At 36.9% G+C, this 19,625-nt stretch overlaps 1 non-coding gene across 1 annotated transcript; it reads right to left on the reverse strand.

Moving 5' to 3' along the window:
* Window positions 1-9,380: 9,380 nt before the first annotated feature.
* On the reverse strand, window positions 9,381-9,487 carry LOC138810299 (U6 spliceosomal RNA). Its single transcript, XR_011367096.1, has one exon. It is a non-coding gene; the product is annotated as a U6 spliceosomal RNA (small nuclear RNA).
* Between the last annotated feature and the right edge of the window lie 10,138 nt (window positions 9,488-19,625).

The following is a 19,625-nucleotide window of genomic DNA, read 5'->3' on the forward strand; positions in this document are numbered from 1 at the left end:
CATTTGTTTTGTAATCCTAAGTAAGTACATTGAGATAGTGTAGCCAGTCCCAATTTAGGGGACTACAAACTTCAAGACACCCACAGGTACATATAGAGACATTTATCTTTGTTTTGTTCTATTTTGTTATTTCTTTATTTCATTTTTAAGTTATTGACTTGTATCTTGATATTTATTTATTTTCATTTTAATTTTATTGTCAAGGTGATGTACATAGGGGTTACAGTTACATAAATAAGGTAGTGAGTACATTTCTTGTCAACTTGTTATCCCCTCCCTCATTTGTCTCCTACTTTCTCTCCCCCCCAAACTCCCTGCAAGTTGTATGGATCATTTCCTACATATTATCTTGTGAGTATCACTGTTGCATTGGTTCCCCACTTTGTTCTTTGTCTCAGCATTTTGTTGTTCCCCTTTCCCTCCCTAATTCAGATCAATGTGTATACAATGCCCAGGGTACCAACATCAAACTCCATAACAACAGGGGATAAATCATAAGGGGGGGGAGGGGGAAACACAAAAGAAAAAAAGAAAATCACATACATTAAAAACAACAACAACAAAGAAAAACCTCTTGTGTCCATGTCTTGGAGTTCATTTCTCTTAGCATCATCTTATATGGACATAGCTATTGAGCTATTATGCTCATAGGACTATCCTAGACCTAGGAAACCTTAGAGCCTATGTTTCTTTTTTTTTTTTCAGGTAAGGGGTAGGTTTATTCAGTAGGCCTGCTGGGACCAGGCACTCCATGCGGCTGGCAAAAGAGCTGGGAAAGAACTGAGAAAGAGCTAGAAAAGAGAAGAGAGAGCTGGAAAGAGAGGTGGGAAAGAAAGAGCTAGAAAAGAGAAGAGAGAGCTGGAAAGAGAGGTGGGAAAGAAAGAGCTAGAAAAGAGAAGAGAGAGCTAGAAAAGAAAGAGAAAAAAAGCTAGAAAAGAGAGCATCTGGGAAAGGTGGGAAAGAGAGAGATAGGAAAGAGAAGGGAGCTGGGAAAGAGAAGAGAAGGAAAGAGCTGAGAAAGAGCTAGAAAAGAGCAGAGAGAGCGAGCCTATGTTTCTTTGGGTCTAGATTACTTCACTTAATATGATTTTTTCCAAATCTGTCCATTTCCTTATGAATGGAGCAATGCCATTCTTTCTGATAGAAGCATAGAATTCCATTGTGTGTGTGTGTGTGTGTGTGTGTGTGTGTGTGTGTGTGTGTGTGTGTGTGTGTGTGTGTGTGTGTGTGTGTGTGTGTACTACATTTTGAATGTATATGTTGTTAGTGGGGTTTGGGAGCAGGAAGAGATAGAAGGATAGAAGATGATCATTAGTTAAATTACACTCTTGGTTTCTTATTCCTGTCTATTTATGAAATTAGCTAAACTAGAACCTGATAAAGGAAATGCAGCAACCTTAAATTTCTGAGAGTAAATATGAAAGGTTAGCTTCATTTATAAATATACTCTATTTATGCTTAAGATTTAGCTATCATTTTAGCTCATGATTTCTCCAGTTTTTTTTTTTACTAGATTGAGAATGAAAATAATCTTTCATTTATACAAGAGAAAAAACAATCTAAGGTAGTTTTAAGTTGGTCCCTAACCTTTACTGCACACTTCCTAACAAAATATCATTAAAGAAATACTAATATGTGTCCTCCTGCTTAGAAATTATGAACTAATTGATGTTGAGTGTGTTTAGGCATTTGGATTTAAAGCCTTCTAGGTGTTTCTAATATATAGCTAATCTTGAGATCTGCTAAGAAGTTTGTCACTGGGCTAAACATGTGTTCACAGGTCTTTACTGACTCATCACAGCAATCCTGTGAGACACCAGCTCTGTAGATGAGGAAGCTCAGGGCTCAGAGAGGTTAAGTAACTTACCATAACCATGCAGCTTGTAAGCATCTGAAACAGTATTCCAAATTGAGTCCATATGACTTCAAAGCCTATGCATATAACCACAAGTAAGTGAAGAACAGCTGTCACTGAGGGAAAGAACAGAATTCAATATTGATAAGGACCTACTTAGGAACCTCAATTTCCCACTCTAGACCCATTACATTCTTACTTGAAGACACAGCAAAGGCTTACTCTCTAAGACCAATCTTGTTTTGGGAACACACTTAAAGTTTTCCCAGTGTGTCCATGAGCCTTATACTGTAGATCTGGAAACTTACGCATAGTACAGTAAGAATAAACATAAACCATGGAAGCAGAGTCCCCAGTTGAAGCCCTTTCTCTACCTGATGTATCATTGTGACATTTATCAAGCCAGTTGATTCTTCTGAGTCTCAAGTTTATTTACAAATAAAATGTAAAAATTAAAACCTGCATGGTACAACTGTAGTGATGAATGAAAAACGAAAAGGGATAATATTTAACTCATAAGGTGCACAAGAGTATATATAGTACACCTAATACTATAAATTAATGATGGAGCCAGGTGCCAGTGGCTCACACCTGTAATCCTAGCTAATCAGGAGGATTGAGGTTTAAGCCAGCCTGGGCAGGAAACTCCATGAGACTCTTATCTCCAATTGACCACCAGAAAACCAGAAGTGGCACTATGGCTTAAGTGGTAGAGAGCCTTGAGCTGAAGAGCTCAGAGACACAGGCCCAGAGTTTAAGCCCCACTACTGAGAAAAAAAATAGATATATGATTATATATGTAATGGTGGTTATTATCAAGTAATCTTCCAGTAGAGTAAGAAATAGCTCTGCCATCAAAAATAACCAGGATACTAATATTGAAAGTTAGTTTTTGAGCCTCAACTCCAAAAGGCAAATGGTCCAATTCCTGTTATGTTTGAGACAGTTTCCAGAACTTCAGCCTGGTGCTCATAGTCAGATCCGCCTTCTGTGAGTCTACTCATGCCTTCTCTCCTGACTATCTCCCAATGACACTGAAGGTTTTCCTCATGTAAAGCTAAACGTCTATCTAGATTCCTATCTAGATTATCCATAGGGCCCTAAGAATTATATGCTCCCAGTTTGCGAATCTACAGTTTTCTCTTTTCTGGCCTAACGTGCAATACATTGCAAACTATATTTTGACTTCTGCCAAGTAAAAAGTAAAATGTTAATAATGTATTCATTTGTGCATCATAAACTCAACACAATTGATTTAAAAATCAGGGCAAACCCTTCCCGCTTCCTCAGAGAGACCTCAACCTAACCCCAAGCCACAAATGTGGTGGGGACAGAACCAACAGTTATTCCAATTGTTGCATAATCAACATAGATAAAGATGCATAATTCTTCTGAGAGATTTTCAAGGTCATTCTTAAAGTGTGTTTCCCTCACAATTGTGGTTCTAAACTATGGCCACAGCCTCAAGACCAAATTACAGGCTTTGGCGGCTGGTTTCAGTCTGGTGGTTACAGCAATGAATTTGGAGTCAGGAATCCTGGAGTCCTAGCCAACTATTTCCTGGATAACCACATGCAAGTTAGCTGCCCTTGTCTCAGTTTTTCTATCAATCAAATGGGGTAATTTCTCCTCCCTTCCATCTACATCAAAGGAATAGGTTAGGACAATTAATTACCCCAAGCCACAGTAAATTTGTAACTTTCTATGCAGTAACAATGCATTTGTCAGCTTTTTCCTTCAAAGCATATATATTTAATGTAGGGCTTATTTTAGGCTTTGGATACTGAATGTCATGACTAGAGGTTCCTTTGGGTTTCTTTAGGGTTTCTAGCCACATGCCCAGCTCTGGGTCCTGGCTGATGGAAAGAGGTACATCTTCCAAACTTTCAACCAAAAGACCTAGACTCAAGCCAATAGAGCATTATTGCTAAATCACACGTGGTGATTTCTTAGTCCCATTTGCCCAGGCTTCCCCATAACATAAGAACCTAATGCCATTTGAAAAATAGGACAAATATAGTTTGCTATTCACAGATAAACGATGTCTTGTAAAATATTTTATTTTAATCTCCCCTTCATGTCCTAGTATAAGATGAGTAGCTTTGTCTGCCATGTTTCTGTCATTTAAGGTTCTAAATGAATCTCTTTAGACTTCATATTTGCAGTGATATATTAATATTAAGAAATTCTATTATCTTTTTCCATACAAGATTTAATATATCTAATGGAGATGGGAACCCACCTTCAAATACTACTTCATAGAAACTTTAAGAAATAACTTTAAGTTCGAGTTACCTTGGCTAGTAGAAGTGATATCCATTGAGGCAAAACATTGTTCAGCTAGCAGATATATTTTAAAACTTTAAACAAGTTATTATGTTGCTGATTTTTCATCTTTTTAGTATTGTTTTTTATAATGTCATTTTGAATGGAAATATACACTTTGGACAGGGGTAAAATATTCAAATGTTGCCACATACTGTAGGTTATGAATACATTAAATTTTGTTTCATAGGATGACTTACTAACAACTTAAATAGGAAAAGGAAGAATGAAAGGAGGGAAGGAAGGAAGAGACAAAAGAAGGAAGGAGGCCGGGCTCTGGTGGCTCATGCCTGTAATCCTAGCTACTCAGGAGGCTGAGATATGAGGATCTCGGTTCAAAGCCAGCCCAGGCAGGAGAGACCATGAGACTCCTATCTCCAATAAACCACCAGAAAACCGGAAGTGGCGCTGTAGCTCAAGTGGTAGAGTGCTCGCCTTGAGCTGAAGAGCTGAGGGACAGCGCCCAGGCCCAGAGTTCAAGCCCCACGACCGACAAAAAAATAAAAATAAAAAAATAATAATAAAAAAAAAAGAAGGAAGGAAGAGACAAAAAATGTAATACTGAAGATAGTAGCCAATTACAGTCCACGACTTTAAATAGTTAAATGCTGAATATGGAAGTTTAATTCACTTTGAACTCATGTGGTTACAGGTTCATCATAACTGTTTCTGGTCTTTGTCACTTTGGGTGAGCCCCTCTGTATTTCGGTGATTGAGGGTTCTAATTGTCACAGGTTAAGTTAGGTTTCCCTCCTTTGTCTTTTAACCAGAAAAGACTATGTTGAAATCCTTGCTCAAACAATGAGATGTACGAGACATTATGTTGAAAAACGAACTTTACAACTTTGGCAGGGGCGGGTGGGGGGGGGAAGGAGGGCAGGGATGGTAAGGTAAACAAAGGAGGAGGCAACAATGCTTGATAAGAAATGTATAACCCCTCTGTACAGTATTTTCACAATAAAAAACATATATATATACATATACATACATATATATATAAAGAAATACTTGCTCAACAATGCCTCAGATGGGGATATTATTTAGAAATGGGTCTTCACAAATGTAATTGTTGAAAATGAAGTCAAATTGGAGTAGAGTGAATCCCTGATCCAATAGGACTGGTGTCATTATAATATGGCCACGTAAGACAGAACAAATACCACATGACAATGCAGGCAAGATTAGAATTTGCTGGAAAAAAAAAAAAGAATAGCAAGGATAGCCAAGAAACTACTAGTCGCTAGGAAGAGACAAGGGAATATTCTCTTATAGGTTTTGAAAGATCAGCATCCTAGACACTTGGTATTGTACTTCACGTGTCTAGAACTATGAGACAATGAATTGATTAGAGTACCCAAGCCGTAGTACTGTGTTCTGGCAACCCTGAAACCAAAAATACCAATGATTAAATTGAAGTCTTGGGAGTCCAAAAACCTCATCCAAATATATTTTCATTATCCTACATCGGCATTAACAAACTGCAAACAGCCAGATGACAAATATTTTAGACTATATATGCTACACAGTTTCTGTCATAAATTGCAATTCTAGTAGTTAAAAGCTGCCATGGATAATAAAATGTGGCTTGAGTTCCATTAAATTTTTTATGGACACTGAAATTTGAATTTCATATAATTTTTTCTGATCACAAGTGTTTTCTTTGTTTTTGTTTTTTATTTTGTCAATTGTAGGGCTTTAACTAAGCACCTGAGTACTGTTCCTAAGCCTCCTAAGCTAACACTCTACCACTTGAGTCACAGTACCACTTCTGGTTTTTGAGTGGCTAATTGGATATAAGAGGCTCATGGAGACTTTTCTACGTGGGCTGGCTTCAAACTGTTGTCCTCAGATCCTCTTGAATAGCTAGGATTACAGGTGTGAACCACTGGTGCAGGCTTATAAAATATTTTTTAGAAGTTTTCCACAACGTTAAAAAGTATTCAAAGTATTCTTTACTCCCAGACCATATGAAAAGACAGAATTTGCTCTGCAGTCTGCACTTTGTTGAAAAAACTTTCAAGCTACTGCTATAATTTAGATGCATTTCATGAAGTATCCTTTTGCTGAGACAATGTATCCTCTTACTCAAGACACATGGCCATGTGGCCTGACTCATTGTGAGTGATAATTGTAGGGAATAATAAATGAAAATAATTTCGTATAAAACCATCTGAAATCACTTTTCCAAATGTTTATAGGATTAGCACTCTTTATGTTGTGTTATTTTCTCTCTTTAGCCCTCCAAGTTATTTTTCTAACTCTGTCTAAAAATCCCTAGTGTATATGTACTAGACATGTGTGTACAAATATGTATATATGTTTATATATATGTACATACAATAATTGAATTATATGAATGAAATAATTCAGTTTTAGTCTTAAACTACTACTTGGCCCTAGGGTAAATACAGCATTGTATAAATCTAATTTGTTCTTGTCTTACCACCCAATGAAAAAGAAAGTAGGGAAAAACAAACCTGTTGATAGCAAAGGTGATTAAGTTCCTTATTCAAGCATATTGATGGATGGTAGAGAAAAGAAGAAAGAATCTAGATACTACTGGCAAGATGGAGTTTGCTGTAATCAACTTCAAAACCATCTGGATCTCGTCTTTTGTGACCTAGGCATTTGTGTTTAAGTTAAACCTTTTGTATCGTCACCTGAAAGATCACAGACTAAAATTTTAACCTGCAGCATTGCTTCAGCAAGCACAGAGGAACAGTAAAGGTTAAGTCAATGAAATTATTAAAATGGCAGAACAGGATTTGAGGGCTTAACCTGCAAGAATGCCATTGTGCCTGGCACAAGGAAAGCATATAAGATGCCTGATATAAAATATCCAGAGTGAATATCCAGCAATCTGCTTCATGTTACTTTCTAATGAATGTCAGTGGGAAAGTGTGTTTAGAACTAAAATATAGGGGAGGAAGTCCTGTAGATTGCCATATATAGGAATGCATCCAGGAAAATGTCAATTCAGTGCAACCACTCTAAGAGTCAGTCTTCACTTCTGCATTGATTAAACCACACATGCTATATTTTTCAGGATGAACTTACTCAAGCTAACTGAATAAGAATAGCAAGCCTCACAGCTATTTTGCAGCTAGATAAATTAAGACACCTTGAATAAACAACCTTCTCTCAAATGTGTTAAAATTGGAAGTCAGCAATAAGATTCAAGTCCAGCTTTGGTGCTTTTTATTTACTTTTCTGGGATAACTGGATTGTAGGTTTTAATTTTGGTTGTGTTGGTTTAATAATGGTCTTAGTAGAAACTGCCTCACTTCCAAAGCTTTAATAAAATTATGGAACTCTCACTTCCTCTTACTGGAACTGTTTTTAACCTATTTAATTTAGTTTGCCTGACATTTATTAGGAATGTTACCAGGTGAAAATTTTGAATAAAGACAGCCCATACCCGGGAGGATATTGGGTTTTAATGAAATTCTCTGTGAGTGAGAGAGAGAGAGTGTGTGTGTGTGTGTGTGTCCCCTCAAAGCAGATAATTTCACTTAAGTGAACTCGAGGAGTAAGCTAAAGATATTGGCCACAATGGTGAATGATGGGAGTGATGCATTGGACTTATAACCCAACTCATGGAATTGAAAACCTTTTACAAAACTACCTTAATTTAAAAAAAAGACATTTAGTCCAATGAAAAGCTAGAGGAGGAGCACTGACTCCAAATCTTTGGTCCTTAAAAAGTTTCCAAGAAAGCCCGGCGCCAGTGGCTCACCTGTAATCCTCGCTATTCAGGAGGCTGAGGATCATGGTTCAAAGCCAGCCAGGGTAGGAAACTACCAGAAAACTGGAAGTGGTGCCTTGGCTCAAGTGGTAGAGTGTTTGCCTTGAGCTGAAGGGCTGAGGGACAATGCCCAAGCCCAGAGTTCAAACCCCACAATCCCCTTCCCCCCCCCCCAAAAAAAAAAGTTTCCAAGAAGTTGAAATAAAGAAGAAAAGTTTTTCTTTCTTGGAGGTATTTCATGGAAGGCAGAAAGCAAACCACATCACACTATGCCTGTTTATGGTGCTCTTCAGGATGTTATTCAATTCAAGGAAGCCTCCAATTCAAGGATATTCTTAAATGAAAAAAAAAATGATGTGTCTGGACAATACTTTTAAGATATTTAATTTCACTGTATAAACTGTACTAGGAAAATGCGTTGCTGCTGTTGTTATTATTATGATGATATCATGCTCCTATCATGGTGTATTGTCCTAGAAATAATTTTAGAAAAAAAAGATTTATTTTAGAAAACTAAAATACTCCTTTTGTCCCTAGGCTGATGACATAATCCAAGCCTGTATTTAGGTCAGTGTTCTCACTGAGTTGTGAGAAACTTGTTGTGACTCTACAGAAGACAAACAAAACCTCAATGGCCTCTCAAGCGGGCCCCTGAAGATTATTTACTGATCTTCCCACCAGTATTCCTTCTAGGTGGCACACTGCACTTCATCCTGAAGTCACTTACTACAAAGAAAGAACAGTAGTGTGCTGGGTACCAAGATTGGGGCCAATGGCTGGCCAGCTAGAAGTAGAGCTATGGCTGAAGAGGTAGACTGCCAGCCTTGAGTGAAAAAGCCTAAGACAGCGTTCAGGCCCTGAGTTTAAGCTTCAATACTCACACAAAGAAATCCTCCAGCTTCATTCAATTGAGTTTTTCTCTCCTACTTTGTTATGCCTTGATTATGGGCACCATCAATGCCTAGATGGTTCCACTATGATTTGAGCACTAGAGTACTGGAGGGTACCTTTGCTTCTTGTACTGCAACAGGCTAAAGTACCCCAAACACTTACTTATAAAAGAAAAACAATGAGGGCTGGATGTGGTTGTATGCACCTGTAATAGCAACTACTCAAGAAGTAGAGATCAACAGGCATCACAGTTTGTAACTGAATTATATCTTTAGTGAGATCCCACTTAAAAAAATTCTCATTGAATCTTTCTTAGTGAGACATTTTAATATATATATAATATATATATATATATAGTAAAGATACTGTAAGAAGAGTTACAGTTACATGAATAAGGTTATGAGTACATTTCCTATCAAGCTTTGTTACCCCCTTCTTTGTTTTTCCCCTACCATCCCTTCCCTTCCAACCTCCCCAACTCCTCCCTCCCCACCCCCAAAGTTGTAAAGTTCGTTTTCAACATAGTGTTGTGTACATCTCATTATTACAAATGGGTTAACCTTTAAAAATATGGAATGCTTCACAAATTTGCACGTCATCCTTGTGCAGGGGCCATGATAATCTTCTCTGTATCATTCCAATTTTAGTGTATGTGCTGCCGAAGCAAGCACTTAGTGAGATTTTATCTTAATAAATATGTTGGGTATGCTAGGATGAGTCTACAATCCCAGTATCAGAAGCATAGGCATGAAGGTAGCTGTATTAGGGTATCCCAGGCAAAAATTCAAAACTCTACCCCAAAAATAATGAAAGCAAAACAGGCTGGGGATGTGCATCAAGTGGTAGAGCACTGGTCTAGCAAGCAGTTTGAACTAAATTGAACCCCAGTGCTAACAGAAAATAAAAGAACAAATTCTATTTAAGCTACCAGATGAACACCTCCTCATCACCTCAAATCCAATAATTTGCCTTCAATTATTAAAAATGTTGGAAATTAAATTCAACAATTTTTTTCTCTTTTTTGGGGGGGTGTCCAGTCCTGGGGCCTGAACTCTCGGCCTGGGCGCTGTCCCTCAGCATTTCAGCTCAAGGCTAGCGCTCTATCACTTGAGCCACAGCGCCACTTCCGGCTTTTTTCTCTTTGCTTATGTGGTGCTGAGGAATCGAACCCAGGGCCTTATGCATGCAAGGCAAGGTAACATAGCACTAAATATTAGATGTGTGTTAAAATTGTTGACAATTTTAACACACATCTAATATTTAGTGCTATGTTACCGTTTTTAACAGTCAATCCTTAACACTGGCAAAAACATTGTTCAAATGAACCCAAGAACTTTAATGTCCTACAAGCTATATTTCCTCTGCCTTCAAAGATAGACATTCTGGAATGGTAAAGACCTCAAGTACTTCCAATGATCTGTTCAATTGTCCTATGATTGTTTTACATTTACTTTGTGTCCTTTTCTCTCAGTTTAGATTACAATTTATCAGGGTAATGTGGTCTAGCATACACGATGCCTAGTACATGAACACATTTGTTTAAAAAGGAAATTAGACTCACCCCTCCTTTCATTAGAAATCTAACCGTTGTTCTTCCCTTCCTTTACAAAGTTTCCTTTACCATATTAAATCCTCTAGTCTTCCTTTCATGTTACTTTAAGACACTGATCAAAATCTTTTGTTTCTACTTCCCTTCCCCATAAAAGAAAATTAGATTTGTTTTCAGGCTTTAATCCTGCTAAGATAAAGTGAATCAGCTCTGTTTTCATTACTGTCCAGTCAGTTCCATCAATCATGGAAGGGAATCACTAAAAGCAATCAGTGAACAAGGTCAACAGCACTCAGCAGAGGGCCAGCGCAATGGTACTTTAGCAGATCAAAATGAACACTGGTAACAGGATGACAGTGCTTCATGGACTAAGAGGACCAGGAGGGCTACTCAGGAAGTGGTCTCTAAATGGGGAGAAGATAAGCAAGGAAAGGGAATTATCTTTATTGCGTAACAAGTCTTCAGTACTGAGCTTGTTAATGTAACAAAGAGCTAAAAAGTTCACTTGGAGGTTAGGATCATCTTTTCTTGGTACAGTGACTCAGGTTTTAAGACTATAAGATAAAAAAGCCTAAATTTTCACGGATCTTCTTCTCCAGCAGTCTGTGCTTTCACACCTGAAAAAGAAGTGCAGAATCATTCGCAGACCTTCTTTACCAGTTGGGCTAAATTGGTAACAAGCAATATGTACCAACTCTCCAATTGACTTTACAAAGAATTTATCCGAAGGGAGAAAGTTCTCTCTCTGTCTCTCTGTCTGTCCCTCTGTCTCTGTGTCTCTCTGTGTGTCTTGGGGCTTGAACTCAGGGCCTGATTTTTTTTTTCTAAATTATTATTTGCACAAGGCTACTATTCTACCACAGCTCCACTTACTGCTTTTATGTATTTCTTTTGGTAGCTAATTGGAATAAGAGTCATTAACTTTCCTGCCTGGGTGGGCTCTGAATGGCTATCCTCAGATCTCAGCCTCCTGAATAGCTCAGATTACTGGCATGAGTCACCAGTGCCTAGAGAGAATTTTCAATGAGGCTGATGAGCCAGGCTTTAAAAAGATAGGATCCAAGTGGGGAAAAGGTCCCAGAAACTATTCAGTGGTCTAGGCTAAATGGATTGTGACAGTCTTCCTCATTTGCATCCTTCTGCTTAAGACAGACCCAGTAAGAGAGTTCAGTTGGACTGACATTAGTTATGGGGCTTCATTCTCTTGCAGGGCTAGACAGAGGCCTTTAATTTGGGTCCACATTAACACTCCAGAAAAAGGAAGGGTTGAAGCCTAGAATCTGGAAGTGGTAGTGTTAATTACCCCAAAGGAATTCTAGGTGTTGTTATCAATGTAAGAGACAATGGTAATAATGCTGTTTAGGAAATGGACTCATTTACCTTACTTATGTAACTGTAACCCCTCTGTACAGTATTTTTGCAATAAAAAAAGATTAAAAATTCTAGCAAAAAGAAAGCAACAGAAATTGTTTTAATCCTAAGGGCCAGGAGTCATATACTTAACTAGCATGAACAATTGTCTCATAGAGCACATGAAGATATTTTTTGTGTGTAAACTGTCAGACTAGTTTTAGTTAGTGAACAGTACTTGACGCATGGTATGTATTCAATAAATGTTTAATGGGTTTCCTTTTTGTCATTTATATCTTCTAATATCTAGCAAATACTCTCTACTCCAAATTGACAAAATACAGTCTAAAACAGAAAGCTCATTGCATTGGCAGGAATGCTATATTGGAATCTTTTCTTATTTCTGTCCAATGTGACCTTGGGAATGGGTCACAACTACTGAGTTTATTTCTTCATCTGTAAAATGAAGTGGTAGAGGCAGATGCTCTTTAAGAACCTGTCCAATTCTATAAGTTGAACATCATGGTCACAAATATATAGATGACAGAGACTCAGCAAACTTAGAAAAAATGTTTATAATTTTCACAGTATGAAGTAGCTCTACCCTGAATCTGGACAGAAAGTAAAACCTAACTTACTTCGTAGTATTTAGGAGAAATTGCCAATATTGTAGAAAATCTAGATCACTGTTATCAAGCTTTAAAGGAAGGGCAGCAGAATCAGTTTTTCAAATGAAATCTTACATTGAATCCCAATGTATCAAACAAATAAAGGTCAAACTGCTCTCACTGAAACCAAGGACACGTGTGGATCCCCATCTCACATATTCTACCACTGTTGTTAAGCACCATTGCTTGCCATACTCATTCATCTAATTCCTATGACTATCTCTAGACTTTTTTTCCCTAACATAAGTAGTTTTAAAATAAAGTTAAAAAGTGAGAGAAAATAAGAGAGGGGGTATAACACTGTTCAAAAATAAATGTATTCATTACCTTAATTATGTAACTGTAACCCCTCTGTACATCATCACCTTTACATAAAATTTAAATTAAGAAAACAAAGTTAACCATTTTATTCAGACAATGAAAAATAAATGGAAAAATAGTGTCAACTATCTTAAAATTTTGTAAACTTATCAGTAATTCATCTTAATTTGATAAATATCTATCGGCAATTATCCTTCACATTGTTTAATAGTGATGTGTACACAATTAACAGTAGAAGTTTAGGTTTCAAAAATTAGGTTTCAAAATTTAAAAATATAAAGTATGAAGAAACTTCTCGAATGTATAAGCCATAGTTTTTAAATTCTGCTTTTATTTATTTTGTTGGCACCTGAGATGGAATTCAGGGCTTTTAGCTGATTAGTTTGGACATGGAATCTAGTGGACTTTTGCTGGCTAGGCTGTCTTTGAACAGTGATCCTGTAGCTCTCAGCCTTCTAAGTAGATTGGATTACAAGGCTATGCCATGGGTGCCTGGCATAAATTTTGCTTTTATTTCTTAAGGCCTTTTTAAAGATTTTTGCTTTTAATTTTGAAAAAGTTTAGTCACCTTCTATAAAACTGTTTTCTAGTATTACTTCAGAGGATGTATTTGTCTGAAGCCGAAATAATTTAGTACATACTATGTTTTTAGCCACCAAGGAGTAATTTAGTGGAGAATACTTATATAAACACAGATTACAACCTCTATAGTTAATGGTAATGACCTTCTTAGCCTCATTAGAAAGAAGCAATTATTCTTTTTATAAAATTAGTGTTTGTCCATTCCTCTACTTGGAAATGTCATGATTAAAATCATTAAAACACATACTACTAGTTTGGACCATGGGTTTCATACACAAAATCCTAACCATGAGTGTTTGATTTTGAGAATAAGATATGAAAGATCCAAGCATCCCTGTTAAAATCACTTTCATTTACAAACACTTAGATAAAAAGCAGTTTTACCTAAAATAAGGAACTAATTTTGAAAACTGCTAAACCAGATCTATTTGGTAAATCTGTTTAATGGTTACTGAGTTTTAATGATGCTACATTTTGATCAAAGAAAAAGCTTCAGCTTTTTCTGAAAGACATTTCTCCATGGGCAGCAACAAAAAAGTACACTTCAGTCATTAGTAATCCTACTAACCTAACTTGAATTATCTGGCTATAAATGATTAGAGATGAAATGACTTCTTAGATGGGTATGTGCCCTCAAGCAAAAAGGCAAAAGCCATCTTTCTTATAAAAAGTCCCTTCCAGTTTCCTGGTCTATGTTGATCTTGTCAAACTTCTCAACCTACTGCAATTGTTTCAAGATTTACTTTGCAACAGATATTCAATATTCATCAAGTTATAGGCCAGGAAACTTGTTATTCATGCTATTGATGTTCTGCCCTTAGCCCTGCCTCATTTACCATTTCCAGGCAAAATAGATTCATGTCTAACAATCAGCAATTAAGATTCATCCTGAACACTTTCTCTTAGTAACCATCTACTCTGCCTGTACATGGGCCATACATACTAGAAGATGCTGGGGATGCTCCTCTAGTAGCCCTCAACCAATTACTGAAGTTGGTAAATACCCTGGAACTCCTCCTCCTTGGATATGTTGCATATTGCTACTCATACATCCCAGGTGGAGTTAACTGTTTTTTTTTTTTTTGTTTTTTTTTGGTCAGTTGTGGGGCTGGAACTCTGGGCCGGGGCGCTGTCCCTCAGCTCCTCAGCTCAAGGCTAGCACTCTACCACTTGAGCCACAGCGCCACTCCTGGTTTTCTGGTGGTTTATTGGAGATAAGTCTCACAGACTTTCTTGCCGGGCTGGCTTTGAACCATGATCCTCAGATTTCAGCCTCTTGAGTAGCTAGGATTACAGGCGTGAGCCACCAGAGCCTGGCCTGGAGTTAACTTCTAATTGTTCACAGTGGTAACAGCCTTGATTAACTTTCCTTTATTAATTTTCCTCTTTGTTGCTCTATTTCCTCCCTTCTCCTTGTTGAAATAAACTACAAAAACTTGAATCTTTAACTTTATCTTAAGTCTGCTTCTGAGAACACAAACAGAAAATGTAAAGATGAACACAATAGTAGTTTTAAGGGTTTCAGTCTAAAAAAAAAACAAACGACCAAAACCTCTACAAAAACAGGAGAGAGAGACAGACAGAGACAGGCAGAGAGACAGAGACAAGGAGACAGAGACAGAGAGAGACCAAGAGAGAGCCAGAGAGCCAGAGAGCCAGAGAAGAGAGGAGGGGGGGAAGAGAGAGAGAGAGAGAGAGAGAGAGAGAGAGAGAGAGAGAGAGAGAGAGAGAGAGAGAGAGAGAGAGAGAGAGAGAGAGAGAGAGAGAGAGAGAGAGAGAGAGAGAGAGAGAGAGAGAATATGTTGGCCCAGGTGAACCTGGAATCAAATTCTAAATATCCTCATTGGAGAAAGCTGTGCAGGACTAACAGTAACTTCATTTAAGAAGCCTTCTTACCTGCTGCCATCACCAGTAATGTTCTAATTGATTATGAGAACAGCGAAAGTACAAGAAAGTGGGCAGGGTTACTACAAGCTTTATTCAGTTGCAGTCAGGTATGGAATAAAAAGGAAAACCAGAATGACAATATAGTGATTCTGATTCTAAACTGCTGTGAAATGAAACGTAACCTTCACATCTCTTTCTGACTATCCATCAAGGCAACTATACTGAGTAAAATGAAATCAATATTCTGGGCATTAGCTATTAACTTTGACACTCAAGGAGGTGGTCATTTGAAATACAATTGTCATAATAAAAACACCATGTAGTATTTTGGAGATTTTTAAAGCATTGTGTTGGTTAGGCCTGGTGGTACATCCCTGTAATCCCAACAACTGGGAAACTAGGGAAAGAAGCAAGACCTTGTCTCAAAAGAGAGATGAGATATAGAGATTGAGTTAGCAACCTGCATCATTTGACAGCCAACAAAATACTTCCTCCTGGAAGATCTGACTTGTGAAAGTGACAGCAAGCATTCAGGAAAAAACTGGTAGAAAGACCTGTTTCAAGAAAGTCATATTCAAATAACTGCATGTAGCTTAATAACTTCCTTTTTAGGCAATCTTTTGATTTCAGAAATGACTAACAATTTTACATGTCAAAATTGTCAATGAGATGGGCAAAATATGTCGATACTTCAGGCTTTACAAGCACTTTGGATTTTATAGTACTTTGAGAAGTACTGATGGCATTTAAGAAAATGAGTAACATGATTCAAATTTTAACATGCAAAGTAATTTAGAACAGAGAAAGAGTAGTCAGTCAGGTCATTGCAGTTTGGAACCTAATCAGCAATGTATACACTAGGAGTCTAGTTAATAGTAAGAGTAGATATTCTGGATATATCAGAATATGTTCCTAGGTACACAAATACCCAATTTTATATGTCTCAAGTAAGGAAATCTGTAGGCTTAGTTTACAGAAAGCCTAGTCCTAGAACAGACTCAAAAGATGTCATACAAGAAACTTACCCTTCCAAACCTAATCATACCCTCAACCTGAAACTTGTTAGATGATTGTAACTAGCAGTTTTTAAGAGGAACAAGAGTGGCTTCATGTGACATTTTTTGAGGCTAGCTCCTTTAGTTTCATTGGCCCAGTTATTTAAATTTATTCTTTCCTTATGTAAGTATTTGTAAGGGAGTTCTTCGGGTTCCCAAGATTGGTTTAAGATTAAGCAGTGCCCACCCTGACTGAAAGCAGTATCCCTGTTGGCTTCTCCTAAGGCACACTGCCTACATGAAAGATGGATGAATATCTGAGGTGGAGAAATGAGGATCTCTTAAGAGGAAAGAGGAATGGATGCAGAGTATACATACTGGATAGGTAAGAGATTACAGTTGTGTTTTGAATTTCAACAACTGGTTGAAAAGGTGAGCTGGGGTAGACAGGAGGGGAGATCCAGTTTGATAATCAAGACTTGTCTTTGTGACTTTTACTCCTGAGACAAAAGGCAATCATTATTAGCTGGATGAATTTAGAGTTTCAAGGAAACACTACAACTGAGAACAGAGATTTGAAATTATACATATGTTTTTTTTTCTTAAGCACCTGAGATTGGATATTACTAAAGAATGTGTGGCTACGAAGAGTTAACTGAAGGCACAGTCTTCATGCAAGCTAAGATTTAGAAGTGGAATACAATGCAAGGAATTAGGATAGCTAGAAACGGAAGAGCTATGCACCAGAGTCAGGTGAGGGTGGACTAAGCATGGTGCAAATTTTCAGCTCTTTGCCAAAAGGGTGGGGTATATTACATGTCTCAACTTGGAAACTGAAACAGAAAGAGTATGGATGTCTTAAAAGTAGAGAGTAGACCAGGACATAGTATAAAAAATATTAGTATATTATGAAATATTTCAAAAGGTAGTTGGTTTTGATAGTTCTCTACAATAAATATTTAGTGTTTTGAAATAAGATGAAGCATGTATGGCATCCCATGACAATTCTAAGCCAAAACCTAATGAAAAATGCTGATCATTCTTGTATCTACAACTTGATTTCAAATGGAATTGAATTACAGAAAATGACTGGGAGATTATAAAAAATTACAAGGGAAAAAAGGACTCGCCACTCAAAGAAACAACTATATCAATAAAAACTTCTACAATGGAGCAAATTGATAGCAACTTCATTTCTCCACATATCCACTCAACTAAAATTTAAAGAGTACTTATATCAGAGACTATATTAGATGCTATTGAAAGAAGAACTCAAGTTTGTAGAATAGTCCCTTATCCCTAAGGAGTTCTTTTCCATTTCCTAGCTGAGTGATTATGGGCAAATTACTCAGCCTTTTGGTGCTTCAATTTCTTTGTGAAATGCAGATAACAACTTATCTCAGGGTTGCTGCAAAGATTAGGGCATAAAATAGCTTATACCAACATTTGATGCACAGTAAGCACCACAAAAGCACTAGTTATTAAGAAAAGATAAAGAAATTTCCATAGAAGCAGTAACATAGTTAAGAAAAACCAAAACCAAAACCAACTACTGATTGGTCTCTACTATATTGGTCATCATGTTATTTAGGATTTAGTTTAACCCTGCAGGTATTCTACTTTACAGAACAGGAAAACTATTACAAGGATGTTTTGAAGCTTAAAGATAACACAAAGCTAGTAAGTGCTTGATTATCAATCAAATGTTGATCAAAGACCAGAATTCATTACTTCCCAATATTTTCAGTAACAATCCAGAATTCTGGATTCTAGATCTATCTACTGCCCGCTAACTAGGAAATCTGGGTCCCTGGGATCTTTGTGTCCTAACTTATTTGGCAACTTTTCTACCTTATAAAATAGCTTTCTAGAAAGAAAAATTTACTGTTATCATAAAAGTGATATACAGAGGGGTTACAGGTAAAAATAGCTCCTTTTGTCTGCTTACTAGGATCAATGTGAAAACCCAAAGTTAAAGAAAAAAAATAAAATGTAAACTCCATCATTTTTTTCAGGTGCCTAACTTGTTTTACTTCTTTCCTACTTCTAATTTGGTTCCTTGCCATGATATCAAATATTAATTTCTATTCAAATACTAATTTCCAAGTAGCTAATCCCTAACAAAGAAAACCACCAAAACTTAATTCTGATATATAATGAAGGATAAACCCACTTTGGATAGTGCAGGTTATTACTTGAGCCTCTGCCCAATTCCTGTTTAAAACTGTACCTGTTTAAAACTGAAGTAATACAATTATTGTGGGTACTGACCTGGTATTGTCAGGGTGGCCATGATTATGAGGTCTAATAGTGATGCTGGAACCACTAACCAGAATCTTGAAAAAATACTTCATTGTGTTTATAAAAATACTGCTTATATGTATAAGGTTTCTCTACTTTCCAAAGTTGTTCTGTTTTCCTTATTCCATCTGATCACCTAGTAGCTCAGGCAGGGCAAAGATTATGTAGCTCTAACCAAGGAAAAAACATACTAATGCTCAAAATAGTTATGACACATGATTTACATTTGAGATGACTAACTCCTAGAGTGGTGCCTATTTATTGCACTGTTAAATAATTTTGTATTTTAAATTATTCAACAGTACTGATATTTTGAAAATATTCTCTCAAAAAAAGAATCCTTTACAGAGTTGGCAAATTAAATGCCCCACTCATAAGAGCTGATGTAGCAACAGTAATCACCATGGAGAAACTTTTTTGTATTACTCTGTAGTACCTGAGAATATCACATATTGATATTTTATGCCTAATTACCTAATTTTAACAGAATATGCTATTTTCAGGACTGTGATCAAACATCCAATGGACTTTTACACATAACATTCATCAACAGCATTAGTGGCTCAGGAACTACCTAAATCACAGCAATTTAAAATGATTAATATTTTAAAAACACAGGTTTTGAAGGGTCACCTTGTAAATGTCAGCAAATGTTGTCTAAACTATCAAAATACAGACTAAAGTTTAATGTAATGTAAAAGCAGTACCCCATAAAATGGGACCAACATTTAATTGATGTTGCTTAAGAATTTTAGCTACAAGGCAGAGTGCCAGTGGCTCATGCCTGTAATCCTAGCTATTGAGGAGGCTGAGATCTGATGACTGTGGTTCAAAGCCAGTTCAGGCATCTGTGAGACTCTTATCTCCAATAAACCACCAGAAACCCAGAAGTGGTATTGTGGCTCAAGTGGTAGAGTGCTAGCCTTGAGCTGAAGCATGCAGGGCCAGCGCTCAAGCCCCACAACTGACAAAAAAAAAAGAAAAAAAAGAAAAAAAAAAGAATTTTAGCTATAGATGACTTAACCTGAGCCCTCGTTAAAATTAAAAAAGAAAGTTTCATAAGGTGGAATTTTATTGTCACATTGTAAGTTCATCAAAAACATGAAAATAAAATTAACAAAGAGTCAAAAGATTAAAGCATCTAACCAAAGCAAGA

Source organism: Dipodomys merriami, unplaced genomic scaffold (genome assembly GCF_024711535.1).
Source record: "Dipodomys merriami isolate MVZ:Mamm:240054 unplaced genomic scaffold, mDipMer1.0.p SCAF_5, whole genome shotgun sequence".
Lineage (NCBI taxonomy): Eukaryota > Metazoa > Chordata > Mammalia > Rodentia > Heteromyidae > Dipodomys > Dipodomys merriami.